Raw genomic sequence first — 10,836 nt, forward strand, 5'->3', positions numbered from 1 at the left:
TGGAGGAGATTAAGAGTCACACACTTCATTAGTAAGGTGTAAATTATCAGAGAGACCCTCTCCATCCACCTGCTTAATTGGGTTAATGAAGCGTCTCTGTGGGCCCTGGTAAGACAGCACTGCTCTCTGCTCCCTGCAGGCGTTACCAGGGCTGTTTGGAAAAGAGATGGAGACCTTGAAGTTCCCACCTTTGTGCTTTTTGAGAATTGCAGGCATTTAGTAAAAAAATAAAACAGGAAGAAAAAAAGCTAAAGTTGACACAAACTGCAAGATAAAACATTTCTGTCTGTAAAATTACAGTCATAAATATTGCTCAGATCAGTCTATATCAGAACTTTCTTATACCTAATTCCTAATTAATACTAATTCCTATTTTTTTTTCTACCTAAACCACCCAGATTGCAATAATATAACACACAGAGAGATGCCATTCACGTTCAGTTAAATCACTGAAGTGGTATGGAGGCCACAGCGATGCAAAGGTAAAACTGGGGTGCATGTTCAGTCTCCAGTATGGCGATGTGGGGTGCAGAGAGTTCTGGGCAGTGCTGCCAGAAGGGTGGGTGCCCCCCATCCCTGCTAGAGCTGATCCCACATGGAAACCCTGTCCCTTTATCTCTGCACATCCCTGTCTCGCCTCTTCTTGGGTTTTGGAGGCTATTCTTGCAAGGGAAAATGATAAAACTCATATCAGGCGCATACATTACAGCACATCCTCCAAACAGGAAATTTTAAGTTGATACTAGAGATTATTTGCACTGCAACTCTTGGCTCGGAAAGTCACGCTCTTCCGATCTGGTACAGAAAGACGGGGTGATGACTCATGAGCACTGAGCACATTGGGGCCTACGTTGATGTCGCTTGTGGGGTGAGACTGGCTCAGCGCTGCTGAAAGCCAAAGCTGATGCTGAGCGAGGTCAAAGCATCATGAATGCTGAAGCTCTTTAAATGTTCTTGCAGGCTCTTTCTTGTGAGCAAGTCATTGAACTCAGACTTGTGCAGCCAGAAACAAATCCATCAGCAGTCCCGAGCCTCAACTGAATGGACAATTTGTGCACAGAAAATGAGGAGAAAGTCTGTGGGTAAATTATTTGTCACAAATTATTCGCCCAGCTCTACCTGACAGAGCAGCGTTCTGCGTTTGATCTCTGTGAGCGACTGTCGAGGGAATCAAAGGGAGTTTTGTCAGAGGATTAAGTGCAGAAGATGTCGTCGAGAACTACATTAAAGATAAGAAATCCAGAGTGTGGCCCAAAGTGCCTAATCCCAGCACAACTAGTGAATTATTAAGTTGGTCATTTGACAGAAGGAGGAAAAAAAATCCAACTGTTTTTGAGACTGCCTAAAAAGAGGTTTCTATTAAAATACAGCAGTTGCATAATGAGAAAGCAACGTGCGGTTCCAGCATGAGAGCTGGGCTCTTGCGCCAGTCGCTGCAGCTATGGAGTGATGGCAGAAAAACAGCAGCTTCCAAGGGCTGCCCGTTTTCCCAGGTGTCGGACTTTGAAGTGCCAGCTCCAGCTGCCAGGGGGAAAGCACAGTTTTGAGGTATCAGCAGTAGCTCACCTTCGGAGGCTTGAGACACCTGGCTGATCCCAGATCACACCCAAACCAATCCCTCAAGAGGTCCATCCTACCTATAGTGTCTCCATGCCTTGTTGGTAAAACAGGGATGCTAAAATTTCTCTTTCTTCCAGGAGCATGTAACTTCTCTGCTTGTGCCATGTTGCCAGAGGGAGTTGGAGCTGGTATAGCAACATGCATTATTGAAGCACTATTGGGAAACCGAAAAAGACATAGGATGGGGCGACCCACGTCAGACTCTGTGGTGGCTTGGAGAAGTAGGAAGGAGGTGTTTGGAAGCAGCCTTGGGAACACCCCGCTGGGACAGCCACTGCAGCTGTATCTCTGGAAATCAGTCCTTTAAGTAGAAACTGCTCCAGTTCCCAAAAAATGATCCCCTGTTTTGTTCCTATGTAGCACAGGGCAAAAGAAATGTGGTGGGTGCCACCATTCAGTGGGAGTCACGGAAAGCACAGGGTAATGATGGTCAGGAGAACATTCAGCGATTAAAGAATAAAGCAAACAGGCAAGTCTCAGACCACTGGAAATGCTGAATTTCTAAACAAAGAGGCTCCCACAAGCACGGGAAGGTCTGCATAGGCAGCTTGACCATGGGGATGAATACAAGAAAATAGAAATCTTAAGAGTCTTATGGAGAAAAGGGAAGAGGAGGGAGTGAAACACCATCTCCAGGAATCCTGCCAGGGATCCTGGAGCAGCTGATAAAGGTATTTGATGAGCTGAGGAAACCTTGGCAGAATGAGATACCGTTTGTTACATAAAAGCAAGAGGAGGGGAGGCAAGAGGTACTTGTATTACAGAGGGGGGAACTCTGGCATCATAACGTTGCCTTGCAGACACCGCTGAGTCCCTCACCAGGGACAGGCTCACCTGTGAGACAGGACAAGGTGCTGAGCGGGAGAACCAACCCCACAGCAGTGACTCCAATTAAGAAGGGCAGCACCAGGGTCCCATGTATGACACAGAGAGAAGGGAGCAAAAATGCTCCACAGGAGCAATGGGGAACAGAGTCAAGTGGTCTCAATGCCACCACTACTGGGAAATGTGAACTGAGGACACAGGGAAGAGGGAAACGTTTCTGAGACACGCTGCCACCCCAATGTACAACGGGCATCTCTGCTGAGGCCATCTTGGGCAAGTATGGTGCAATGGGAATCCCTGGGACACCCTCAAAATTGTCCCACAGGATTTCCCGACACTGTGAAGGACCATTAGGACATGTTTGGTGTGGAAGAGAGGTGGGTCCAAGAGGACAATGCCCAGCTGTGGCAACTGCCAAAGAGTTGGCTGGAGGTCGAGGTCCATGGACGTCCCTGTCAGGGGACACTCTATGGGATTGCCCAAAGGGGCTTCACAAAACAGAACAGAACAAAAGACCACCTGGTCCTACCACCGCATACAAGTGTTTGTTAGTTATAACTCCTTATCCTCCAAATCAAGCCAGTGATCCATGTTTCTGGAAGATGTACTTCTGTGTTGTGGACACAAATCAGGAGAGAGCAGTGCTCAAGGGAGCTGGGGCAAACGATCCCTCACTCCACTGGAGGTCTGGGCTCTCATGGGAGGTGACAGTAATCCCTCAGGCTCCCTTTTGGTCACAGACACAAGCTTCAACAAGGGACAGATAGGAAAAAAACTCTCCTCCGTTCAGCAGTTGAGCCCTGGGGCAAGGACCAGAGAAGCTGAGAGGAATCTCCATCCTTGGAAATATTCACAATTTGACTGAAGCAACGTGATTTAACTTTGAAGTTAGCTCCGCTTTGAGCAGAATCTAGGACTGGAGACCTTCAGTGGCCCCTTCAAGTTTGGATTGTTCTATGGCTTTTCCATTCTACAACTATCGAGTTTATGCAGAATATTGTCCAACAAGCAGCAGCCAATGTGAATTTGCCAAGAACAAATCTACCCAGTGCAAGGAGCAACTGCAATGTGCTGGGCAGCTCCATCCCAGGGGAGAGGTTACTGCCTCTCACCTGCTCCCTGGGCCTTTCCCTGGATATTCCCATCCCCTCAGAGATCGGCTGGCCCTGCTCCATGTGCAATTGGTCTCCAAGCTACCAGAGTCCCCCAGGCTACTAAAATGCTTCCATTAAAAGGATGTGCACGCAGAGGGGACAAAACTCTTGAGCACACAGCAGCTAAAGGAGCGTGCGTGACTGCTGCCGATGGCTGCCAACCCGTGAAAACACACGTGGGAGATGCCGACACGGGAGAGGTGGGGAAGGATGTCATGACCCTGTTTGTTGAAGCAAAGTGATGAACAGATCTGCTGAAAGGTGAACCAGCTTGGGTTTGTTTGCTGACACCTCGCTGCTTGGATACTCAAACCTTGCAATCCTCTGCCACCGTTTGGCAATAGCACAGTCCTGCCTGCCTTGCACCCCTCTCCTTTATCTTTTTTTTTTTTTTTTTTCGGAAAGAAACTCTTCCAAAACAATGGCACACCCGTGCCTGTCCTCACTGAAAGCAAATGATTTATAAATAAGCTCAACTTCCCACCACATTAGGGTCAGGGCCTGTAAATCATCACTCTATGCATGAAGATTTGCTTTGGTGAAAGTTCTGGTGAAACATGTGTCTTGCTTGGATTCCAAAAACCTGGGAGGTCTGAACCGTTGTCCTTGCCTCTCTTCTGATTTGCACTGCCTCGAAATCCATCACCATGCTAGTGCTTGGGCCAGGAATACAGAGTAGTGGCAAAGTCCCCTTCTTCCAACACTGGACAAGGAATGAAAATGGAAAATGACCCCTAAAAGACCTTTAGATATCTTTCCAGCCCTCTCATTCTTTTTCCTTATGGATGAAAATAAAACAGTTTGCAGTTTATCTCTCTGTCCTGAGGACATCAGGAAGAGGCTTCCAGCCATCTTAGTAGTGGGGACATGCACCAGCCACCTCGGCTGGGGCACAATCAGGAGGAAGAGATGCGCTGTAAACAGCAGCAGTCTGCCTGGGGTTTGTGTTTTAACGGGTTCAAGAATGGGTGTTAGCATATGCTAACCACTCTTCTTCGCAGGGTGATCATTATGCAAACGCCTACAGTAAACAGGTAGGAAATTAGATCTAATCAGGACAACCCCCTCCCTCTCCTGACACAGGAAAGTTGACTGGATCACTTTGCTCTCAGTACAAAGCAAAAGAAGGCTGAATTCCAGCCTGTAACCTCTGTTTTTTCATTTGTCCTTTTGTTCTCATGCGTTTGGTTTCTTGCATATGTCACTGGAAACCTAAAGGCAGCCTTGTGATTGCTTTAATTTTAAAGCTCCCAAACCAGGCTGGTAGGGCTGAGTCTAGAATTAATGCCGCTTGTGGATTTCTGTGATTTGAAGGCAAATAAAAAAATAAGCACATCATGCCTGGTCTCTATGAGTAATTTGACTCTGTATAATGTCTAATCACTGTCTATTAAACTGCAGAGTGAGTAAAGAGGCTGTGTGTTAACACTGATGGGGACAGTTGCAGTCACAGATACTAAGTACGAGCCCACGAGCATCACTGGATTCTTTGATTAGCAGGAGACCTACACGTCTTCGGTGCTGCCAGGGGGCCACGCAGCTGATTTCTGTCTCACACCCCTTCTCCCCATGCAGCTCAGCCCGTCTCCTGCATTACAACACCTCAACTCCTCTGCGCCCAAGTGCCAGACACAACTGGTTGATTTGCCCCTTGCTGCACCGATGGGCTGTGTCTGACACAGGAACACCAACCTTGTGCCTCATCTCACCCAACTCACCTACATGTGACCACGTGTGGCATCTTGTTTGACCCTGCAGCCTTGTCCCCAGCCCAGCAAGCTTAACGCCCGTGGCCAAAGTCTCTTCAGGCTCCCCTGGCAGGCACCTTATCATCCTGACACCAAAATTGCTGACAAACATAGCACAGACAGAGCTAATCCTCAGGCCAACGCAGACTGCAAAGGAAATTGCTTCAGTCCCTACCATCAGTGCCCCTCTGGGCCCTGCCAGCAGCAAGCACTGCCCTTGTCCCTGGGTCCTCTCTGCTTGTCCCCTTCCCAGCTGGGCTAAGGGTGCCCTCTGCAAGGCTTAGCTCTTGGTTTAGAAAATCTCAGCCTCACCAAAGTCTTAGAAAGGATCGGACATCTTCTTGCAGAAAATGGAAATGGATGCTGCAGAGTCACCCTGGCAGGGAGGGACCTGCATATCTCTCGGCACCCCAAGGGTGCTACTCGATGCTCTTTTGGTCTTTGATTACTGCAGTCTGAGACAATGGTATGGTGGTGACGAGAGCCCCAATAGGCCCTCACTGGCCAGTGATGGCATCACAGTGAAAAATGAAATGTCCCAGACTAAGGTTCTCCCTGGGAAATTAGACATATAGGGACCATTTTAATGTAGTTGCATCGATACAAGTAATTAAATACATGTAGCAAGGCTCTAGTTTTGGTCTCAATTATATAGAGGCCAGTGTAATGCTGCAGGGTGACCTCTGCATCTTCATTTGTTCCACCAAACTCCAAATAGCTCCAGCACACTGTTTATTAGTATTTTACTATCAATCCACCACCATCCCTTGCAATGTCACAGACTTGCAGCAGACCTGGCACCCTGCAAAATCCTGAAGGCATTCCCCAGAAACAAAGGGAAAGAGATTCAGATGTCTCCTCAGTGACCCGTTGTGCAGTCACCTGTCTCCCTGTTGATATGGGAGGCCATGAGTTAGAATCGAGCTTTGGCAGCCTTCAGCAGTTTAAGTCGCCCCTGGCAGTACCTGCCAAAGGAGGTGGATGGTTTGCATACCTGGAGAGGTTGGCATTGTGTCCCCAGTCCCCACAGCAGGGAGGCAGCAGGAGAGAGAGCAGCCAAAGGAAAAAAAAACAAAGAGCATTGGTGCAGCAAGGGCTGGCCCAAACTGCTCCAGGAAATTCTTACAAGACATTTCCCAAGACTGGGTTACCTTAAAAATCCCAGCGTTGCACTAGCAGTGGGACAGTGCCCTTGTTCCACTGCCGATGGCTTCTTCCACGTCGGTGGGAAGGGCCAGACACTGACAGCATGATGTGCTTCTGCCACATTCATCTTGGATAAGCCATCAGCCTAGAGGTCTTACAGCCTGGGGGTCCTACCATAATACAAATCACAGGAGCACAGGCCACCCGTACCACTGGTACCCTGATCTCTGGTGTCTGGCTCTCATCTCTCTCCTACACCATCTGTGTTGGATTTCCCATGTCCAGAGATGATCCAGAAGCAAATTTCCCCAGGAGCTATCTGGTGAATCCTCCATCCTCTAAAAAGTCCTGCAGATAGCCCTGAAACAGCAGAGTAACCTGGATGGTTTCAGTAAAGGATGTGCCATCCAATATTTTAAGTAATTATGGACAGGAGCAAACACCCGCTGCATATCTTTTAGAAAGGCACAGTTATTTGGCTGTAATACTTTAAAAAATCTTCATATCTTCCATGTCCTAAGGCAATTTCTTTCAGCTGCTAACTTTTCTTTTTCTCTGATGTCCAGTTTGGTTTAATCTTATTTTAACTTGTCAGCCTGGGTGCTGTTACCAGATGAGTAAACACACACTTTTGTCTTCCATGCAATGCTCTGCACTCACCAAATATACTTACATCATCTCAACCCTCTCTTGGATAGCTCACAGATTGACAGGATCTCCCCATGTGCCTTTCTGCCAGGCAGGTTCCCCACTCCTTGAGTTGCTTTCATGGCTCTTCCTGAACCCTTCCTAACCCTCCACTTTCCATTTCAAAGCCTGACTCTGAGACTTGAACAACATCATTGCAGTAGAGGTCTCCTCTCCCACCCGATTTGGGGATTTCCAGGGTTTCAGTGGCAACGTCTCCTGCTCTCATCCCACCACTGACCCAGAGCTGAAGCCTTTTAGGTTCCACCAGACTCCATCACCCTTCTCACCATCCCACCATCCCAGGTCCTGCAACCCCACAGCTGTCGGGAGGGCTTAGCACTCCCCGGCCTGTGCATGGCCCAGCTTTCCAAACCCTCCTGCAGGGATGCTGAGTTGCTCTAGTTCTCTCTCCAGGTGCACTTGCCCACCATTTTCTGTCCATCCTTGCTTTTCTTTGCCAAGCTCTCCATGCTCTGGATGCCTCTTTCTATCACTTCTCTCCCTTCACCAGCTCTGGTGATTTGGTGTTTAACAATTCTGCCGGCATGCTCTTTCACATTGCTAACAAAAATGTTAAATAAAGCCAAGCCCGTGCGGCCTCCTCCACACCACACTGAACAAACACCCTCACAACTCAACACACCCTTCGTGCAGCTCTGCAGCCCCCTGGGCAATACTCTCACTCAGATCAGTCTCCTTTAACTCCCCAGACAAGCTTCCCTGGGGTATGGCCCCGGGATATTTCCCTAATTAAGAGGAGCCTGATTATCCAAAGAAATCAAACCTGGAGCCACTGTGGCCCACGGGGCCTCCAAAAATCAGTGAGACACAGCAGTGAGGTTACCTGTCCCTCCACCACCGTGGCACAAAGGGACTGGCTTGCATGGATGGAGAGATATTTTATTCTTAACAGTAACATCAGGAGATAAATCAGCTTCACCTCTGCTTTAAACTGTGTCTGAAAGAAAAAGGAATTTGTCACTTCTAAAAGGGAATGAGGATGCAGGAGTACCAGACCCTGGTGGAAAACACACCGTGGGCACCAGGACTGCCTCTCCCCTCTGCACAGGGGAAGGATAGAAAGGCAGCCCAGTATAGGCATCCTCACTGCATCCAAGGACTGGTGCTTGGAAACACAAGGCATGTGGCAAATCTTACCAAAAAGTCACAAAAAAATCAAAGCGGGTCAGTAGGAAATTTTCTTGTTCTCGACGTTGACATCCAAACCTCACAATCCCCTTTGGGAAAGCCAAAAATGCTCCAAGTCTTGAAAACCCTCCTGTGTCATTACTCCAGCCAAGTGAGAGTTAAATCACCTCCCAGCAAGCTGGGAACTGCTATTAATGGTGATGGAGGGAGGGTGGAAGCACCACTGCGAGTTGCAGCAGCTCTGTGCTAGGTGCTGTATGTACACACAAAATGCAGTCCCTGCTGGAAAGGTTACAGACCAGACAGGACTTTTAAAACATATTTTCTGAAGCATAAAGGAGGTAAGTTGCCCTCTCTGCTCCCTCATGCCCCCTCCTCCCTCTCCAGCCTGGTCCCAGACCATCCCAGGGCACAGGGCTCTGTGGGGCGAGCTGCCCCCCATGGAGGGTTAGATGATGCATTTTCTAAGCAACAGCAGCTCTGGCAGAAATATTGCATCTCTTGTTACCAGCATCCACACAAGAATAAATACCAGGGTCCCTACCTGTGAGCATGTGAGGGGAGGCAGGGAGAGAACCAGCTCCTCCTTGAAAACAGAAAACAACAGAAATATGGTCCAGTTTTTCCAGCAATTAGCTCCATAGGGATCTCCGTAAGGAGGTCTCTGGTCTCACAGAGGCACCTCCTTTCCTCTCGCTCTCCCTATAATGATGCTACCTCAGCCTTCCAAATTTAATTACATCATGTACAGTGGCTTGGTCCCGGCAAGGGCTGAGTGTCACCAGGAGGCCTTTGAGACCAAGGAAGGTGCTCTGGGAGTCTGAAGGGGAGGCCCCACTGGTGCCTCCAACTCTGCACCTCCAACAGGAAAAACCCAAACTGGGATCAAGCCCCACAACAGTGCGATCCTGCGCGTGGGGTTGCCTTTGTCACGGGTCATCCCATGGTCCCCAGACCACATGATGCCCTTCCCACATCTCTTTAAATGAAGAACGGGGAAGGGACGATGGCAAGGAAGATGCCTTCTTTTCTTCATCACATCGTGTACTAAGAAGTATTTGCCGATAAGCTGATAATCAGGTGGCCTGGCCACCCCCGGTATGTTAGACCTTGCTGCTTAGAGAATATTTGATCATACAGTATCTCCATTAGGAGTTTGTAATCCGCTATCACAGCATTTGAGAGCCATTTGAGTATAAGGAGATTTTTCTTAATGGTTCATGAGCCTAAAAGTCAAAATTGACTCTCAGAGCAGATTTTAACAGTTTGTGCAGCATTTATATATTTATCCATCTCTCCACCACCTCTTCTCCCCTCTGCCATCACCTCCCTCCACTCTGCCGCAGCGCAGAGGTGCAGCAGCAATAACAGCAGCGGGAAGACACTGGGCAGCCCCAGCAGATGGATCAGCTGAACAGAATTTTTCCTTCCCTTCTGTCTTTTTCTGTCCCCCTTCCCTTCCCTTCCCTTCCCTTCCCTTCCCTTCCCTTCCCTTCCCTTCCCTTCCCTTCCCTTCCCTTCCCTTCCCTTCCCTTCCCTTCCCTTCCCTTCCCTTCCCTTCCCTTCCCTTCCCTTCCCTTCCCTTCCCTTCCCTTCCCTTCCCTTCCCTTCCCTTCCCTTCCCTTCCCTTCCCTTCCCTTCCCTTCCCTTCCCTTCCCTTCCCTTCCCTTCCCTTCCCTTCCCTTCCCTTCCCTTCCCTTCCCTTCCCTTCCCTTCCCTTCCCTTCCCTTCCCTTCCCTTCCCTTCCCTTCCCTTCCCTTCCCTTCCCTTCCCTTCCCTTCCCTTCCCTTCCCTTCCCTTCCCTTCCCTTCCCTTCCCTTCCCTTCCCTTCCCTTCCCTTCCCTTCCCTTCCCTTCCCTTCCCTTCCCTTCCCTTCCCTTCCCTTCCCTTCCCTTCCCTTCCCTTCCCTTCCCTTCCCTTCCCTTCCCTTCCCTTCCCTTCCCTTCCCTTCCCTTCCCTTCCCTTCCCTTCCCTTCCCTTCCCTTCCCTTCCCTTCCCTTCCCTTCCCTTCCCTTCCCTTCCCTTCCCTTCCCTTCCCTTCCCTTCCCTTCCCTTCCCTTCCCTTCCCTTCCCTTCCCTTCCCTTCCCTTCCCTTCCCTTCCCTTCCCTTCCCTTCCCTTCCCTTCCCTTCCCTTCCCTTCCCTTCCCTTCCCTTCCCTTCCCTTCCCTTCCCTTCCCTTCCCTTCCCTTCCCTTCCCTTCCCTTCCCTTCCCTTCCCTTCCCTTCCCTTCCCTTCCCTTCCCTTCCCTTCCCTTCCCTTCCCTTCCCTTCCCTTCCCTTCCCTTCCCTTCCCTTCCCTTCCCTTCCCTTCCCTTCCCTTCCCTTCCCTTCCCTTCCCTTCCCTTCCCTTCCCTTCCCTTCCCTTCCCTTCCCTTCCCTTCCCTTCCCTTCCCTTCCCTTCCCTTCCCTTCCCTTCCCTTCCCTTCCCTTCCCTTCCCTTCCCTTCCCTTCCCTTCCCTTCCCTTCCCTTCCCTTCCCTTCCCTTCCCTTCCCTTCCCTTCCCT

This window comes from Athene cunicularia, assembly GCF_003259725.1.
Source record: "Athene cunicularia isolate RWA chromosome 5 unlocalized genomic scaffold, athCun1 chr5_part1, whole genome shotgun sequence".
Classification (NCBI taxonomy): Eukaryota; Metazoa; Chordata; class Aves; order Strigiformes; family Strigidae; genus Athene; species Athene cunicularia.